At 47.5% G+C, this 18,983-nt stretch overlaps 11 non-coding genes across 11 annotated transcripts; 2 read left to right on the top strand and 9 right to left on the bottom strand.

Moving 5' to 3' along the window:
• Positions 1 to 522: 522 nt before the first annotated feature.
• Positions 523 to 595, top strand: TRNAN-GUU (transfer RNA asparagine (anticodon GUU)). The gene has a single exon. It is a non-coding gene; the product is annotated as a tRNA-Asn (tRNA).
• A 221-nt stretch (positions 596 to 816) lies between these two features.
• Positions 817 to 889, top strand: TRNAY-GUA (transfer RNA tyrosine (anticodon GUA)). Its single transcript has one exon. It is a non-coding gene; the product is annotated as a tRNA-Tyr (tRNA).
• A 9,946-nt stretch (positions 890 to 10,835) lies between these two features.
• Positions 10,836 to 10,908, bottom strand: TRNAN-GUU (transfer RNA asparagine (anticodon GUU)). Its single transcript has one exon. It is a non-coding gene; the product is annotated as a tRNA-Asn (tRNA).
• Positions 10,909 to 11,275: 367 nt separating this feature from the next.
• Positions 11,276 to 11,348, bottom strand: TRNAN-GUU (transfer RNA asparagine (anticodon GUU)). Its single transcript has one exon. It is a non-coding gene; the product is annotated as a tRNA-Asn (tRNA).
• Positions 11,349 to 11,715: 367 nt separating this feature from the next.
• Positions 11,716 to 11,788, bottom strand: TRNAN-GUU (transfer RNA asparagine (anticodon GUU)). The gene has a single exon. It is a non-coding gene; the product is annotated as a tRNA-Asn (tRNA).
• Positions 11,789 to 12,596: 808 nt separating this feature from the next.
• Positions 12,597 to 12,669, bottom strand: TRNAN-GUU (transfer RNA asparagine (anticodon GUU)). Its single transcript has one exon. It is a non-coding gene; the product is annotated as a tRNA-Asn (tRNA).
• A 1,100-nt stretch (positions 12,670 to 13,769) lies between these two features.
• TRNAN-GUU (transfer RNA asparagine (anticodon GUU)) lies at positions 13,770 to 13,842 on the bottom strand. Its single transcript has one exon. It is a non-coding gene; the product is annotated as a tRNA-Asn (tRNA).
• Positions 13,843 to 16,697: 2,855 nt separating this feature from the next.
• TRNAN-GUU (transfer RNA asparagine (anticodon GUU)) lies at positions 16,698 to 16,770 on the bottom strand. The gene has a single exon. It is a non-coding gene; the product is annotated as a tRNA-Asn (tRNA).
• A 220-nt stretch (positions 16,771 to 16,990) lies between these two features.
• On the bottom strand, positions 16,991 to 17,063 carry TRNAN-GUU (transfer RNA asparagine (anticodon GUU)). Its single transcript has one exon. It is a non-coding gene; the product is annotated as a tRNA-Asn (tRNA).
• Positions 17,064 to 17,578: 515 nt separating this feature from the next.
• TRNAN-GUU (transfer RNA asparagine (anticodon GUU)) lies at positions 17,579 to 17,651 on the bottom strand. The gene has a single exon. It is a non-coding gene; the product is annotated as a tRNA-Asn (tRNA).
• A 367-nt stretch (positions 17,652 to 18,018) lies between these two features.
• On the bottom strand, positions 18,019 to 18,091 carry TRNAN-GUU (transfer RNA asparagine (anticodon GUU)). The gene has a single exon. It is a non-coding gene; the product is annotated as a tRNA-Asn (tRNA).
• Between the last annotated feature and the right edge of the window lie 892 nt (positions 18,092 to 18,983).

Here is an 18,983-nt window from a genome sequence, read left to right on the forward strand (position 1 = left end):
GGGAGCGGTGTTGTGAGCTCTCACATTTAACGTAAAATGCCAAAGTGTTTCCACAATACCCGAAGACCATTTAATTTTTGGGCTTCCGTGGCGCAATGGTTAGAGCGTTCGGCTGTTAACCGAAAGGTTGGTGGTTCGAGCCCATCCGTGAGCGGTGTTGTGAGGTCTCAGATGTGACGTAAAAATCCAAAGTTTTTCCACAATGCCTGACGAACATTTAATCTTTGGGTTTCCGTGGCGCAATGGTTAGCGCGTTCGGCTGTTAACCGAAAGGTTGGTGGTTCGAGCCCACCCGGGAGCGGTGTTGTGAGCTCTCACATGTAACGTAAAATGCCAAAGTGTTTCCACAATACCCGACGACCATTCAATTTTTGGGCTTCCGTGGCGCAATGGTTAGAGCGTTCGGCTGTTAACCGAAAGGTTGGTGGTTCGAGCCCATCCGTGAGCGGTGTTGTGAGGTCTCAGATGTGACGTAAAAAGTCAAAGTTTTTCCACAATGCCTGACGAACATTTAATTTTTGGGCTTCCGTGGCGCAATGGTTAGCGCGTTCGGCTGTTAACCGAAAGGTTGGTGGTTCGAGCCCACCCGGGAGCGGTGTTGTGAGCTCTCACATGTAACGTAAAAAGCCAAAGTGTTTCCACAATACCCGACGACCATTTAATTTTTGGGCTTCCGTGGCGCAATGGTTAGCGCGTTCGGCTGTTAACCGAAAGGTTGGTGGTTCGAGCCCATCCGTGAGCGGTGTTGTGAGGTCTCAGATGTGACGTAAAAAGTCAAAGTTTTTCCACAATACCTGACGAACATTTAATTTTTGGGCTTCCGTGAAGCAATGGTTAGCGCGTTCGGCTGTAAACCGAAAGGTTGGTGGTTCGAGCCCACCCGGGAGCGGTGTTGTGAAATCTCACATGTAACCTAAAAATCCAAACTTTTTCCACAATACCTGACGAACATTTAATTTTTGGGCTTCCGTGGCGCAATGGTTAGCGCGTTCGGCTGTTAACCGAAAGGTTGGTGGTTCGAGCCCATCCGGGAGCGGTGTTGTGAGGTCTTAGATGTAACGTAAAATTCAGAGTTTTTTAAAAATAACTGACGAACATTTAATTTTTGGGCTTCCGTGGCGCAATGGTTAGAGCGTTCAGCTGTTATTCAAAAGGTTTGTGGTTCGAGCCCATCCGGGAGCGGTGTTGTGAAGTCTCAGATGTGACGTAAAAAGTCAAAGTTTTTCCACAATACCTGACGAACATTTAATCTTTGGGCTTCCGTTGCACAATGGTTAACGCCGTCGGCTGTTAACCGAAAGGTTGGTGGTTCGAGACCATCCGGGAGCGGTGTTGTGAGGTCTTAGATGTAACGTAAAATTCAGAGTTTTTTAAATATAACTGACGAACATTTAATTTTTGGTCTTCCGTGGCGCAATGGTTAGCGCGTTCGGCTGTTAACCGAAAGGTTGGTGGTTCGAGCCCACCCGGGAGCGGTGTTGTGAAATCTCACATGTAACCTAAAAATCCAAAGTTTTTCCACAATACCCGACGAACATTTAATTTTTGGGCTTCCGTGGCGCAATGGTTAGCGCGATCGGCTGTTAACCGAAAGGTTGGTGGTTCGAGCCCATCCGGGAGCGGTGTTGTGAGGTCTTAGATGTAACGTAAAATTCAGAGTTTTTTAAAAATAACTGACGAACATTTTATTTTTGGGCTTCCGTGGCGCAATGGTTAGAGCGTTCGGCTGTTAACCGAAAGGTTGGTGGTTCGAGCCCACCCGGGAGCGGTGTTGTGAGATCTCACATGTAACGTAAAAATCCAAAGTTTTTCAACAATACCTGACGAACATTTAATCTTTGGGTTTCCGTGGCGCAATGGTTAGCGCGTTCGGCTGTTAAACGAAAGGTTGGTGGTTCGAGCCCACCCGGGAGCGGTGTTGTGAGCTCTCACATGTAACGTAAAAAGCCAAAGTGTTTCCACAATACCCGACGACCATTTAATTTTTGGGCTTCCGTGGCGCAATGGTTAGCGCGTTCGGCTGTTAACCGAAAGGTTGGTGGTTCGAGCCCATCCGTGAGCGGTGTTGTGAGGTCTCAGATGTGACGTGAAAAGCCAAAGTGTTTCCACAATACCCGACGACCATTTAATTTTTGGGCTTCCGAGGCGCAATGGTTAGCGCGTTCGGCTGTTAACCGAAAGGTTGGTGGTTCGAGCCCATTCGGGAGCGGTGTTGTGAGATCTCACATGTAACGTAAAAATCCAAAGTTTTTCAACAATACCTGACGAACATTTAATCTTTGGGCTTCCGTGGCGCAATGGTTAACGCCGTCGGCTGTTAACCGAAAGGTTGGTGGTTCGAGCCCATCCGGGAGCGGTGTTGTGAGGTCTTAGATGTAACGTAAAATTCAGAGTTTTTTAAAAATAACTGACGAACATTTAATTTTTGGGCTTCCGTGGCGCAATGGTTAGAGCGTTCGGCTGTTAACCGAAAGGTTGGTGGTTCGAGCCCACCCGGGAGCGGTGTTGTGAGATCTCACATGTAACGTAAAAATCCAAAGTTTTTCCACAATACCTGACGAACATTTAATCTTTGGGTTTCCGTGGCGCAATGGTTAGCGCGTTCGGCTGTTAACCGAAAGGTTGGTGGTTCGAGCCCACCCGGGAGCGGTGTTGTGAGCTCTCACATGTAACGCAAAAAGCCAAAGTGTTTCCACAATACCCGACGACCATTTAATTTTTGGGCTTCCGTGGCGCAATGGTTAGCGCGTTCGGCTGTTAACCGAAAGGTTGGTGGTTCGAGCCCATCCGGGAGCCGTGTTGTGAAATCTCACATGTAACCTAAAAATCCAAAGTTTTTCCACAATACCTGACGAACATTTAATTTTTGGGCTTCCGTGGCGCAATGGTTAGAGCGTTCAGCTGTTATTCAAAAGGTTTGTGGTTCTATCCCATCCGGGAGCGGTGTTGTGAAGTCTCAGATGTGACGTAAAAAGTCAAAGTTTTTCCACAATACCTGACGAACATTTAATCTTTGGGCTTCCGTTGCACAATGGTTAACGCCGTCGGCTGTTAACCGAAAGGTTGGTGATTCGAGACCATCCGGGAGCGGTGTTGTGAGGTCTTAGATGTAACGTAAAATTCAGAGTTTTTTAAAAATAACTGACGAACATTTAATTTTTGGTCTTCCGTGGCGCAATGGTTAGCGCGTTCGGCTGTTAACCGAAAGGTTGGTGGTTCGAGCCCACCCGGGAGCGGTGTTGTGAAATCTCACATGTAACCTAAAAATCCAAAGTTTTTCCACAATACCTGACGAACATTTAATTTTTGGGCTTCCGTGGCGCAATGGTTAGCGCGATCGGCTGTTAACCGAAAGGTTGGTGGTTCGAGCCCATCCGGGAGCGGTGTTGTGAGGTCTTAGATGTAACGTAAAATTCAGAGTTTTTTAAAAATAACTGACGAACATTTAATTTTTGGGCTTCCGTGGCGCAATGGTTAGAGCGTTCGGCTGTTAACCGAAAGGTTGGTGGTTCGAGCCCACCCGGGAGCGGTGTTGTGAGATCTCACATGTAACGTAAAAATCCAAAGTTTTTCAACAATACCTGACGAACATTTAATCTTTGGGTTTCCGTGGCGCAATGGTTAGCGCGTTCGGCTGTTAACCGAAAGGTTGGTGGTTCGAGCCCACCCGGGAGCGGTGTTGTGAGATGTCACATGTAACGTAAAAATCCAAAGTTTTCCCACAATACCTGACCGACATTTAATCTTTGGGCTTCCGTTGCGCAATGGTTAACGCCGTCGGCTGTTAACCGAAAGGTTGGTGGTTCGAGCCCACCCGGGAGCGGTGTTGTGAGCTCTCACATGTAACGTAAAAAGCCAAAGTGTTTCCACAATACCCGACGACCATTTAATTTTTGGGCTTCCGTGGCGCAATGGTTAGCGCGTTCGGCTGTTAACCGAAAGGTTGGTGGTTCGAGCCCATCCGTGAGCGGTGTTGTGAGGTCTCAGATGTGACGTAAAAAGTCAAAGTTTTTCCACAATACCTGACGAACATTTAATTTTTGGGCTTCCGTGAAGCAATGGTTAGCGCGTTCGGCTGTTAACCGAAAGGTTGGTGGTTCGAGCCCATCCGGGAGCGGTGTCGTGAAATCTCACATGTAACCTAAAAATCCAAAGTTTTTCCACAATACCTGAAGAACATTTAATTTTTGGGCTTCCGTGGCGCAATGGTTAGCGCGTTCGGCTGTTAACCGAAAGGTTGGTGGTTCGAGCCCATCCGGGAGCGGTGTTGTGAGGTCTTAGATGTAACGTAAAATTCAGAGTTTTTTAAAAATAACTGACGAACATTTAATTTTTGGGCTTCCGTGGCGCAATGGTTAGAGCGTTCAGCTGTTATTCAAAAGGTTTGTGGTTCGAGCCCATCCGGGAGCGGTGTTGTGAAGTCTCAGATGTGACGTAAAAAGTCAAAGTTTTTCCACAATACCTGACGAACATTTAATCTTTGGGCTTCCGTTGCACAATGGTTAACGCCGTCGGCTGTTAACCGAAAGGTTGGTGGTTCGAGCCCCTCCGGGAGCGGTGTTGTGAGGTCTTAGATGTAACGTAAAATTCAGAGTTTTTTAAAAATAACTGACGAACATTTAATTTTTGGTCTTCCGTGGCGCAATGGTTAGAGCGTTCAGCTGTTATTCAAAAGGTTTGTGGTTCGAGCCCATCCGGGAGCGGTGTTGTGAAGTCTCAGATGTGACGTAAAAAGTCAAAGTTTTTCCACAATACCTGACGAACATTTAATCTTTGGGCTTCTGTGGCGCAATGGTTAGCGCGTTCGGCTGTTAACCGAAAGGTTGGTGGTTCGAGCCCACCCGGGAGCGGTGTTGTGAGATCTCACATGTAACGTAAAAATCCAAAGTTTTCCCACAATACCTGACCGACATTTAATCTTTGGGCTTCCGTTGCGCAATGGTTAACGCCGTCGGCTGTTAACCGAAAGGTTGGTGGTTCGAGCCCATCCGGGAGCGGTGTTGTGAGGTCTTAGATGTAACGTAAAATTCAGAGTTTTTTAAAAATACCTGACGAACATTTAATCTTTGGGCTTCTGTGGCGCAATGGTTAGCGCGTTCGGCTGTTAACCGAAAGGTTGGTGGTTCGAGCCCACCCAGGAGCGGTGTTGTGAGCTCTCACATGTAACGTAAAAAGCCAAAGTGTTTCCACAATACCCGACGACCATTTAATTTTTGGGCTTCCGTGGCGCAATGGTTAGCGCGTTCGGCTGTTAACCGAAAGGTTGGTGGTTCGAGCCCATCCGTGAGCGGTGTTGTGAGATCTCACATGTAACGTAAAAATCCAAAGTTTTTCCACAATACCTGACGAACATTTAATCTTTGGGTTTCCGTGGCGCAATGGTTAGCACGTTCGGCTGTTAACCGAAAGGTTGGTGGTTCGAGCCCACCCGGGAGCGGTGTTGTGAGCTCTCACATGTAACGTAAAAATCCAAAGTTTTTCCACAATACCTGACGAACATTTAATCTTTGGGTTTCCGTGGCGCAATGGTTAGCGCGTTCGGCTGTTAACCGAAAGGTTGGTGGTTCGAGCCCATCCGGGAGCGGTGTTGTGAGGTCTTAGATGTAACGTAAAAATCCAACGTTTTCCCACAATACCTGACGAACATTTAATCTTTGGGCTTCTGTGGCGCAATGGTTAGCGCGTTCGGCTGTTAACCGAAAGGTTGGTGGTTCGAGCCCACCCGGGAGCGGTGTTGTGAGCTCTCACATGTAACGTAAAAAGCCAAATTGTTTCCACAATACCCGACGACCATTTAATTTTTGGGCTTCAGTGGCGCAATGGTTAGAGCGTTCAGCTGTTATTCAAAAGGTTTGTGGTTCGAGCCCATCCGGGAGCGGTGTTGTGAAGTCTCAGATGTGACGTAAAAAGTCAAAGTTTTTCCACAATACCTGACGAACATTTAATCTTTGGGCTTCTGTGGCGCAATGGTTAGCGCGTTCGGCTGTTAACCGAAAGGTTGGTGGTTCGAGCCCACCCGGGAGCGGTGTTGTGAGATCTCACATGTAACGTAAAAATCCAAAGTTTTCCCACAATACCTGACGAAAATTTAATCTTTGGGCTTCTGTGGCGCAATGGTTAGCGCGTTCGGCTGTTAACCGAAAGGTTGGTGGTTCGAGCCCACCCGGGAGCGGTGTTGTGAGCTCTCACATGTAACGTAAAAAGCCAAATTGTTTCCACAATACCCGACGACCATTTAATTTTTGGGCTTCCGTGGCGCAATGGTTAGCGCGTTCGGCTGTTAACCGAAAGGTTGGTGGTTCGAGCCCATCCGTGAGCGGTGTTGTGAGGTCTCAGATGTGACGTAAAAAGTCAAAGTTTTTCCACAATACCTGACGAACATTTAATTTTTGGGCTTCCGTGAAGCAATGGTTAGCGCGTTCGGCTGTTAACCGAAAGGTTGGTGGTTCGAGCCCACCCGGGAGCGGTGTTGTGAGGTCTTAGATGTAACGTAAAATTCAGAGTTTTTTAAAAATAACTGACGAACATTTAATTTTTGGGCTTCCGTGGCGCAATGTTTAGAGCGTTCAGCTGTTATTCAAAAGGTTTGTGGTTCGAGCCCATCCGGGAGCGGTGTTGTGAAGTCTCAGATGTGACGTAAAAAGTCAAAGTTTTTCCACAATACCTGACGAACATTTAATTTTTGGGCTTCCGTGAAGCAATGGTTAGCGCGTTCGGCTGTTAACCGAAAGGTTGGTGGTTCGAGCCCACCCGGGAGCGGTGTTGTGAAATCTCACATGTAACGTAAAAATCCAAAGTTTTTCCACAATACCTGACGAACATTTAATCTTTGGGCTTCCCTTGCACAATGGTTAACGCCGTCGGCTGTTAACCGAAAGGTTGGTGGTTCGAGCCCATCCGTGAGCGGTGTTGTGAGGTCTCAGATGTGACGTAAAAAGTCAAAGTTTTTCTACAATACCTGACGAACATTTAATTATTGGGCTTCCGTGAAGCAATGGTTAGCGCGTTCGGCTGTTAACCGAAAGGTTGGTGGTTCGAGCCCACCCGGGAGCGGTGTTGTGAGGTCTTAGATGTAACGTAAAATTTTAAGTTTTTTAAGATTAAATGTTCGTCAGGTATTGTGGAAAAACTTTGACTTTTTACGTCACATCTGAGACTTCACAACACCGCTCCCGGATGGGCTCGAACCACAAACCTTTTGAATAACAGCTGAACGCTCTAACCATTGCGCCACGGAAGCCCAAAAATTAAATGTTCGTCAGTTATTTTTAAAAAACTCTGAATTTTACGTTACATCTAAGACCTCACAACACCGCTCCCGGATGGGCTCGAACCACCAACCTTTCGGTTAACAGCCGAACGCGCTAACCATTGCGCCACGGAAGCCCAAAAATTAAATGTTCGTCAGGTATTGTGGAAAAACTTTGGATTTTTAGGTTACATGTGAGATTTCACGACACCGCTCCCGGATGGGCTCGAACCACCAACCTTTCGGTTAACAGCCGAACGCGCTAACCATTGCTTCACGGAAGCCCAAAAATTAAATGTTCGTCAGGTATTGTGGAAAAACTTTGACTTTTTACGTCACATCTGAGACCTCACAACACCGCTCACGGATGGGCTCGAACCACCAACCTTTCGGTTAACAGCCGAACGCGCTAACCATTGCGCCACGGAAGCCCAAAAATTAAATGGTCGTCGGGTATTGTGGAAACACTGTGGCTTTTTACGTTACATGTGAGAGCTCACAACACCGCTCCCGGGTGGGCTCGAACCACCAACCTTTCGGTTAACAGCCGACGGCGTTAACCATTGCGCAACGGAAGCCCAAAGATTAAATGTCGGTCAGGTATTGTGGGAAAACTTTGGATTTTTACGTTACATGTGAGATCTCACAACACCGCTCCCGGGTGGGCTCGAACCACCAACCTTTCGGTTAACAGCCGAACGCGCTAACCATTGCGCCACAGAAGCCCAAAGATTAAATGTTCGTCAGGTATTGTGGAAAAACTTTGACTTTTTACGTCACACCTGAGACTTCACAACACCGCTACCGGATGGGCTCGAACCACAAACCTTTTGAATAACAGCTGAACGCTCTAACCATTGCGCCACGGAAGCCCCAAAATTAAATGTTCGTCAGTTATTTTTAAAAAAACTCTGAATTTTACGTTACATCTAAGACCTCACAACACCTCTCCCGGATGGGCTCGAACCACCAACCTTTCGGTTAACAGCCGAACGCGCTAACCATTGCGCCACGGAAACCCAAAGATTAAATGTTCGTCAGGTATTGTTGAAAAACTTTGGATTTTTACGTTACATGTGAGATCTCACAACACCGCTCCCGGGTGGGCTCGAACCACCAACCTTTCGGTTAACAGCCGAACGCTCTAACCATTGCGCCACGGAAGCCCAAAAATTAAATGTTCGTCAGTTATTTTTAAAAAACTCTGAATTTTACGTTACATCTAAGACCTCACAACACCGCTCCCGGATGGGCTCGAACCACCAACCTTTCGGTTAACAGCCGATCGCGCTAACCATTGCGCCACGGAAGCCCAAAAATTAAATGTTCGTCAGGTATTGTGGAAAAACTTTGGATTTTTAGGTTACATGTGAGATTTCACAACACCGCTCCCGGGTGGGCTCGAACCACCAACCTTTCGGTTAACAGCCGAACGCGCTAACCATTGCGCCACGGAAGACCAAAAATTAAATGTTCGTCAGTTATTGTGGAAAAACTTTGACTTTTTACGTCACATCTGAGACTTCACAACACCGCTCCCGGATGGGCTCGAACCACAAACCTTTTGAATAACAGCTGAACGCTCTAACCATTGCGCCACGGAAGCCCAAAAATTAAATGTTCGTCAGGTATTGTGGAAAAACTTTGGATTTTTAGGTTACATGTGAGATTTCACAGCACGGCTCCCGGATGGGCTCGAACCACCAACCTTTCGGTTAACAGCCGAACGCGCTAACCATTGCGCCACGGAAGCCCAAAAATTAAATGGTCGTCGGGTATTGTGGAAACACTTTGGCTTTTTGCGTTACATGTGAGAGCTCACAACACCGCTCCCGGGTGGGCTCGAACCACCAACCTTTCGGTTAACAGCCGAACGCGCTAACCATTGGGCCACGGAAACCCAAAGATTAAATGTTCGTCAGGTATTGTGGAAAAACTTTGGATTTTTACGTTACATGTGAGATCTCACAACACCGCTCCCGGGTGGGCTCGAACCACCAACCTTTCGGTTAACAGCCGAACGCTCTAACCATTGCGCCACGGAAGCCCAAAAATTAAATGTTCGTCAGTTATTTTTAAAAAACTCTGAATTTTACGTTACATCTAAGACCTCACAACACCGCTCCCGGATGGGCTCGAACCACCAACCTTTCGGTTAACAGCCGAACGCGCTAACCATTGCGCCACGGAAACCCAAAGATTAAATGTTCGTCAGGTATTGTTGAAAAACTTTGGATTTTTACGTTACATGTGAGATCTCACAACACCGCTCCCGAATGGGCTCGAACCACCAACCTTTCGGTTAACAGCCGAACTCTCTAACCATTGCGCCACGGAAGCCCAAAAATTAAATGTTCGTCAGTTATTTTTAAAAAACTCTGAATTTTACGTTACATCTAAGACCTCACAACAGCGCTCCCGGATGGTCTCGAATCACCAACCTTTCGGTTAACAGCCGACGGCGTTAACCATTGTGCAACGGAAGCCCAAAGATTAAATGTTCGTCAGGTATTGTGGAAAAACTTTGGATTTTTACGTTACATGTGAGATCTCACAACACCGCTCCCGGGTGGGCTCGAACCACCAACCTTTCGGTTAACAGCCGAACGCTCTAACCATTGCGCCACGGAAGCCCAAAAATTAAATGTTCGTCAGTTATTTTTAAAAAACTCTGAATTTTACGTTACATCTAAGACCTCACAACACCGCTCCCGGATGGGCTCGAACCACCAACCTTTCGGTTAACAGCCGAACGCGCTAACCATTGCGCCACGGAAACCCAAAGATTAAATGTTCGTCAGGTATTGTGGAAAAACTTTGGATTTTTACGTTACATGTGAGATCTCACAACACCGCTCCCGGGTGGGCTCGAACCACCAACCTTTCGGTTAACAGCCGAACGCTCTAACCATTGCGCCACGGAAGCCCAAAAATTAAATGTTCGTCAGTTATTTTTAAAAAACTCTGAATTTTACGTTACATCTAAGACCTCACAACACCGCTCCCGGATGGGCTCGAACCACCAACCTTTCGGTTAACAGCCGAACGCGCTAACCATTGCGCCACGGAAACCCAAAGATTAAATGTTCGTCAGGTATTGTGGAAAAACTTTGGATTTTTACGTTACATGTGAGATCTCACAACACCGCTCCCGGGTGGGCTCGAACCACCAACCTATCGGTTAACAGCCGAACGCGCTAACCATTGCGCCACGGAAGCCCAAAAATTAAATGTTCGTCAGTTATTTTTAAAAAACTCTGAATTTTACGTTACATCTAAGACCTCTCAACACCGCTCCCGGATGGGCTCGAACCACCAACCTTTCGGTTAACAGCCGAACGCGCTAACCATTGCTTCACGGAAGCCCAAAAATTAAATGTTCGTCAGGTATTGTGGAAAAACTTTGACTTTTTACGTCACATCTGAGACCTCACAACACCGCTCACGGATGGGCTCGAACCACCAACCTTTCGGTTAACAGCCGAACGCGCTAACCATTGCGCCACGGAAGCCCAAAAATTAAATGGTCGTCGGGTATTGTGGAAACACTTTGACTTTTTACGTTACATGTGAGAGCTCACAACACCGCTCCCGGGTGGGCTCGAACCACCAACCTTTCGGTTAACAGCCGAACGCGCTAACCATTGCGCCACGGAAGCCCAAAAATTAAATGTTCGTCAGGCATTGTGGAAAAACTTTGACTTTTTACGTCACATCTGAGACCTCACAACACCGCTCACGGATGGGCTCGAACCAACAACCTTTCGGTTAACAGCCGAACGCTCTAACCATTGCGCCACGGAAGCCCAAAAATTAAATGTTCGTCAGTTATTTTTAAAAAACTCTGAATTTTACGTTACATCTAAGACCTCACAACACCGCTCCCGGATGGGCTCGAACCACCAACCTTTCGGTTAACAGCCGAACGCGCTAACCATTGCGCCACGGAAACCCAAAGATTAAATGTTCGTCAGGTATTGTGGAAAAACTTTGGATTTTTACGTTACATGTGAGATCTCACAACACCGCTCCCGGGTGGGCTCGAACCACCAACCTTTCGGTTAACAGCCGAACGCGCTAACCATTGCGCCACGGAAGCCCAAAAATTAAATGTTCGTCAGTTATTTTTAAAAAACTCTGAATTTTACGTTACATCTAAGACCTCTCAACACCGCTCCCGGATGGGCTCGAACCACCAACCTTTCGGTTAACAGCCGAACGCGCTAACCATTGCTTCACGGAAGCCCAAAAATTAAATGTTCGTCAGGTATTGTGGAAAAACTTTGACTTTTTACGTCACATCTGAGACCTCACAACACCGCTCACGGATGGGCTCGAACCACCAACCTTTCGGTTAACAGCCGAACGCGCTAACCATTGCGCCACGGAAGCCCAAAAATTAAATGGTCGTCGGGTATTGTGGAAACACTTTGACTTTTTACGTTACATGTGAGAGCTCACAACACCGCTCCCGGGTGGGCTCGAACCACCAACCTTTCGGTTAACAGCCGAACGCGCTAACCATTGCGCCACGGAAGCCCAAAAATTAAATGTTCGTCAGGCATTGTGGAAAAACTTTGACTTTTTACGTCACATCTGAGACCTCACAACACCGCTCACGGATGGGCTCGAACCAACAACCTTTCGGTTAACAGCCGAACGCTCTAACCATTGCGCCACGGAAGCCCAAAAATTGAACGGTCGTCGGGTATTGTGGAAACACTTTGGCATTTTACGTTACATGTGAGAGCTCACAACACCGCTCCCGGGTGGGCTCGAACCACCAACCTTTCGGTTAACAGCCGAACGCGCTAACCATTGCGCCACGGAAACCCAAAGATTAAATGTTCGTCAGGCATTGTGGAATAACTTTGGATTTTTACGTCACATCTGAGACCTCACAACACCGCTCACGGATGGGCTCGAACCACCAACCTTTCGGTTAACAGCCGAACGCTCTAACCATTGCGCCACGGAAGCCCAAAAATTAAATGGTCGTCGGGTATTGTGGAAACACTTTGGCTTTTAACGTTACATGTGAGAGCTCACAACACCGCTCCCGGGTGGGCTCGAACCACCAACCTTTCGGTTAACAGCCGAACGCGCTAACCATTGCGCCACAGAAGCCCAAAGATTAAATGTTCGTCAGGTATTTTTAAAAAACTCTGAATTTTACGTTACATCTAAGACCTCACAACACCGCTCCCGGATGGGCTCGAACCACCAACCTTTCGGTTAACAGCCGACGGCGTTAACCATTGCGCAACGGAAGCCCAAAGATTAAATGTCGGTCAGGTATTGTGGGAAAACTTTGGATTTTTACGTTACATGTGAGATCTCACAACACCGCTCCCGGGTGGGCTCGAACCACCAACCTTTCGGTTAACAGCCGAACGCGCTAACCATTGCGCCACGGAAGCCCAAAAATTAAATGTTCGTCAGTTATTTTTAAAAAACTCTGAATTTTTCGTTACATCTAAGACCTCACAACACCGCTCCCGGATGGGCTCGAACCACCAACCTTTCGGTTAACAGCCGATCGCGCTAACCATTGCGCCACGGAAGCCCAAAAATTAAATGTTCGTCAGGTATTGTGGAAAAACTTTGGATTTTTAGGTTACATGTGAGATTTCACAACACCGCTCCCGGGTGGGCTCGAACCACCAACCTTTCGGTTAACAGCCGAACGCGCTAACCATTGCGCCACGGAAGACCAAAAATTAAATGTTCGTCAGTTATTTTTAAAAAACTCTGAATTTTACGTTACATCTAAGACCTCACAACAGCGCTCCCGGATGGTCTCGAATCACCAACCTTTCGGTTAACAGCCGACGGCGTTAACCATTGTGCAACGGAAGCCCAAAGATTAAATGTTCGTCAGGTATTGTGGAAAAACTTTGACTTTTTACGTCACATCTGAGACTTCACAACACCGCTCCCGGATGGGCTCGAACCACAAACCTTTTGAATAACAGCTGAACGCTCTAACCATTGCGCCACGGAAGCCCAAAAATTAAATGTTCGTCAGGTATTGTGGAAAAACTTTGGATTTTTAGGTTACATGTGAGATTTCACAACACGGCTCCCGGATGGGCTCGAACCACCAACCTTTCGGTTAACAGCCGAACGCGCTAACCATTGCGCCACGGAAGCCCAAAAATTAAATGGTCGTCGGGTATTGTGGAAACACTTTGGCTTTTTGCGTTACATGTGAGAGCTCACAACACCGCTCCCGGGTGGGCTCGAACCACCAACCTTTCGTTTAACAGCCGAACGCTCTAACCATTGCGCCACGGAAGCCCAAAAATTAAATGTTCGTCAGTTATTTTTAAAAAACTCTGAATTTTACGTTACATCTAAGACCTCACAACACCGCTCCCGGATGGGCTCGAACCACCAACCTTTCGGTTAACAGCCGAACGCGCTAACCATTGCGCCACGGAAACCCAAAGATTAAATGTTCGTCAGGTATTGTGGAAAAACTTTGGATTTTTACGTTACATGTGAGATCTCACAACACCGCTCCCGGGTGGGCTCGAACCACCAACCTTTCGGTTAACAGCCGAACGCGCTAACCATTGCGCCACGGAAGCCCAAAAATTAAATGTTCGTCAGTTATTTTTAAAAAACTCTGAATTTTACGTTACATCTAAGACCTCTCAACACCGCTCCCGGATGGGCTCGAACCACCAACCTTTCGGTTAACAGCCGAACGCGCTAACCATTGCTTCACGGAAGCCCAAAAATTAAATGTTCGTCAGGTATTGTGGAAACACTTTGGCATTTTACGTTACATGTGAGAGCTCACAACACCGCTCCCGGGTGGGCTCGAACCACCAACCTTTCGGTTAACAGCCGAACGCGCTAACCATTGCGCCACGGAAACCCAAAGATTAAATGTTCGTCAGGCATTGTGGAATAACTTTGGATTTTTACGTCACATCTGAGACCTCACAACACCGCTCACGGATGGGCTCGAACCACCAACCTTTCGGTTAACAGCCGAACGCTCTAACCATTGCGCCACGGAAGCCCAAAAATTAAATGGTCGTCGGGTATTGTGGAAACACTTTGGCTTTTAACGTTACATGTGAGAGCTCACAACACCGCTCCCGGGTGGGCTCGAACCACCAACCTTTCGGTTAACAGCCGAACGCGCTAACCATTGCGCCACAGAAGCCCAAAGATTAAATGTTCGTCAGGTATTTTTAAAAAACTCTGAATTTTACGTTACATCTAAGACCTCACAACACCGCTCCCGGATGGGCTCGAACCACCAACCTTTCGGTTAACAGCCGACGGCGTTAACCATTGCGCAACGGAAGCCCAAAGATTAAATGTCGGTCAGGTATTGTGGGAAAACTTTGGATTTTTACGTTACATGTGAGATCTCACAACACCGCTCCCGGGTGGGCTCGAACCACCAACCTTTCGGTTAACAGCCGAACGCGCTAACCATTGCGCCTCGGAAGCCCAAAAATTAAATGGTCGTCGGGTATTGTGGAAACACTTTGGCTTTTCACGTCACATCTGAGACCTCACAACACCGCTCACGGATGGGCTCGAACCACCAACCTTTCGGTTAACAGCCGAACGCGCTAACCATTGCGCCACGGAAGCCCAAAAATTAAATGGTCGTCGGGTATTGTGGAAACACTTTGGCTTTTTACGTTACATGTGAGAGCTCACAACACCGCTCCCGGGTGGGCTCGAACCACCAACCTTTCGTTTAACAGCCGAACGCGCTAACCATTGCGCCACGGAAACCCAAAGTTTAAATGTTCGTCAGGTATTGTTGAAAAACTTTGGATTTTTACGTTACATGTGAGATCTCACAACACCGCTCCCGGGTGGGCTCGAACCACCAACCTTTCGGTTAACAGCCGAACGCTCTAACCATTGCGCCACGGAAGCCCAAAAATAAAATGTTCGTCAGTTATTTTTAAAAAACTCTGAATTTTACGTTACATCTAAGACCTCACAACACCGCTCCCGGATGGGCTCGAACCACCAACCTTTCGGTTAACAGCCGATCGCGCTAACCATTGCGCCACGGAAGCCCAAAAATTAAATGTTCGTCGGGTATTGTGGAAAAACTTTGGATTTTTAGGTTACATGTGAGATTTCACAACACCGCTCCCGGGTGGGCTCGAACCACCAACCTTTCGGTTAACAGCCGAACGCGCTAACCATTGCGCCACGGAAGACCAAAAATTAAATGTTCGTCAGTTATTTTTAAAAAACTCTGAATTTTACGTTACATCTAAGACCTCACAACACCGCTCCCGGATGGTCTCGAACCACCAACCTTTCGGTTAACAGCCGACGGCGTTAACCATTGTGCAACGGAAGCCCAAAGATTAAATGTTCGTCAGGTATTGTGGAAAAACTTTGACTTTTTACGTCACATCTGAGACTTCACAACACCGCTCCCGGATGGGCTCGAACCACAAACCTTTTGAATAACAGCTGAACGCTCTAACCATTGCGCCACGGAAGCCCAAAAATTAAATGTTCGTCAGTTATTTTTAAAAAACTCTGAATTTTACGTTACATCTAAGACCTCACAACACCGCTCCCGGATGGGCTCGAACCACCAACCTTTCGGTTAACAGCCGAACGCGCTAACCATTGCGCCACGGAAGCCCAAAAATTAAATGTTCGTCAGGTATTGTGGAAAAACTTTTTACGTCACATCTGAGACCTCACAACACCGCTCACGGATGGGCTCGAACCACCAACCTTTCGGTTAACAGCCGAACGCGCTAACCATTGCGCCACGGAAGCCCAAAAATTAAATGGTCGTCGGGTATTGTGGAAACACTTTGGCTTTTTACGTTACATGTGAGAGCTCACAACACCGCTCCCGGGTGGGCTCGAACCACCAACCTTTCGTTTAACAGCCGAACGCGCTAACCATTGCGCCACGGAAACCCAAAGATTAAATGTTCGTCAGGTATTGTTGAAAAACTTTGGATTTTTACGTTACATGTGAGATCTCACAACACCGCTCCCGGGTGGGCTCGAACCACCAACCTTTCGGTTAACAGCCGAACGCTCCAACCATTGCGCCACGGAAGCCCAAAAATTAAATGTTCGTCAGTTATTTTTAAAAAACTCTGAATTTTACGTTACATCTAAGACCTCACAACACCGCTCCCGGATGGGCTCGAACCACCAACCTTTCGGTTAACAGCCGATCGCGCTAACCATTGCGCCACGGAAGCCCAAATATGAAATGTTCGTCAGGTATTGTGGAAAAACTTTGGATTTTTAGGTTACATGTGAGATTTCACAACACCGCTCCCGGGTGGGCTCGAACCACCAACCTTTCGGCTAACAGCCGAACGCGCTAACCATTGCGCCACGGAAACCCAAAGATTAAATGTTCGACAGGTATTGTGGAAAAACTTTGGATTTTTACGTTACATGTGAGATCTCACAACACCGCTCCCGGGTGGGCTCGAACCACCAACCTTTCGGTTAACAGCCGAACGCGCTAACCATTGCGCCACGGAAGCCCAAAAATTAAATGTTCGTCAGTTATTTTTAAAAAACTCTGAATTTTACGTTACATCTAAGACCTCACAACACCGCTCCCGGATGGGCTCGAACCACCAACCTTTCGGTTAACAGCCGAACGCGCTAACCATTGCTTCACGGAAGCCCAAAAATTAAATGGTCGTCGGGTATTGTGGAAACACTTTGACTTTTTACGTTACATGTGAGAGCTCACAACACCGCTCCCGGGTGGGCTCGAACCACCAACCTTTCGGTTAACAGCCGAACGCGCTAACCATTGCGCCACGGAAGCCCAAAAATTAAATGTTCGTCAGGCATTGTGGAAAAACTTTGGATTTTTACGTCACATCTGAGACCTCACAACACCGCTCACGGATGGGCTCGAACCACCAACCTTTCGGTTAACAGCCGAACGCTCTAACCATTGCGCCACGGAAGCCCAAAAATTAAATGGTCGTCGGGTATTGTGGAAACACTTTGGCATTTTACGTTAAATGTGAGAGCTCACAACACCGCTCCCGGGTGGGCTCGAACCACCAACCTTTCGGTTAACAGCCGATCGCGCTAACCATTGCGCCACGGAAGCCCAAATATGAAATGTTCGTCAGGTATTGTGGAAAAACTTTGGATTTTTAGGTTACATGTGAGATTTCACAACACCGCTCCCGGGTGGGCTCGAACCACCAACCTTCCGGTTAACAGCCGAACGCGCTAACCATTGCGCCACGGAAACCCAAAGATTAAATGTTCGACAGGTATTGTGGAAAAACTTTGGATTTTTACGTTACATGTGAGATCTCACAACACCGCTCCCGGGTGGGCTCGAACCACCAACCTTTCGGTTAACAGCCGAACGCGCTAACCATTGCGCCACGGAAGCCCAAAAATTAAATGTTCGTCAGTTATTTTTAAAAAACTCTGAATTTTACGTTACATCTAAGACCTCACAACACCGCTCCCGGATGGGCTCGAACCACCAACCTTTCGGTTAACAGCCGAACGCGCTAACCATTGCCTCACGGAAGCCCAAAAATTAAATGTTCGTCAGGTATTGTGGAAAAACTTTGACTTTTTACGTCACATCTGAGACCTCACAACACCGCTCACGGATGGGCTCGAACCACCAACCTTTCGGTTAACAGCCGAACGCGCTAACCATTGCGCCACGGAAGCCCAAAAATTAAATGGTCGTCGGGTATTGTGGAAACACTTTGACTTTTTACGTTACATGTGGGAGCTCACAACACCGCTCCCGGGTGGGCTCGAACCACCAACCTTTCGGTTAACAGCCGAACGCGCTAACCATTGCGCCACGGAAGCCCAAAAATTCAATGTTCGTCAGGCATTGTGGAAAAACTTTGACTTTTTACGTCACATCTGAGACCTCACAACACCGCTCACGGATGGGCTCGAACCACCAACCTTTCGGTTAACAGCCGAACGCTCTAACCATTGCGCCACGGAAGCCCAAAAATTGAATGGTCGTCGGGTATTGTGGAAACACTTTGGCATTTTACGTTACATGTGAGAGCTCACAACCCCGCTCCCGGGTGGGCTCGAACCACCAACCTTTCGGTTAACAGCCGAACGCGCTAACCATTGCGCCACGGAAACCCAAAGATTAAATGTTCGTCAGGCATTGTGGAAAAACTTTGGATTTTTACGTCACATCTGAGACCTCACAACACCGCTCACGGATGGGCTCGAACCACCAACCTTTCGGTTAACAGCCGAACGCTCTAACCATTGCGCCACGGAAGCCCAAAAATTAAATGGTCGTCGGGTATTGTGGAAACACTTTGGCATTTTACGTTAAATGTGAGAGCTCACAACACCGCTCCCGGGTGGGCTCGAACCACCAACCTTTCGTTTAACAGCCGAACGCGCTAACCATTGCGCCACGGAAACCCAAAGATTAAATGTTCGTCAGGTATTGTGGAAAAACTTTGGATTTTTAAGTTACATGTGAGATCTCACAACACCGCTCCCGGGTGGGCTCGAAGTGACGTAAAATGTCAAAACTTTCCACAATACGTGACAACCATTTAATTTCTGAGCTTCCGTGGCTCAATGGTTAGCGCGTTCAGCTGGTAACCAATAGGTTTGTGGTTCGAGCCCACCCGGGAGCGGTGTTGTGGGATCTCAAATGTAACGTAAAAAGCCAAAGTTTTTCCACAATACCTGACCACCATTTAATTTTTGGGCTTCAGTG

The sequence above is a fragment of the Phalangium opilio genome, unplaced genomic scaffold (genome assembly GCF_054372755.1).
Source record: "Phalangium opilio isolate 3A_F unplaced genomic scaffold, DU_Popi_V2 ptg000352l_1, whole genome shotgun sequence".
Classification (NCBI taxonomy): domain Eukaryota; kingdom Metazoa; phylum Arthropoda; class Arachnida; order Opiliones; family Phalangiidae; genus Phalangium; species Phalangium opilio.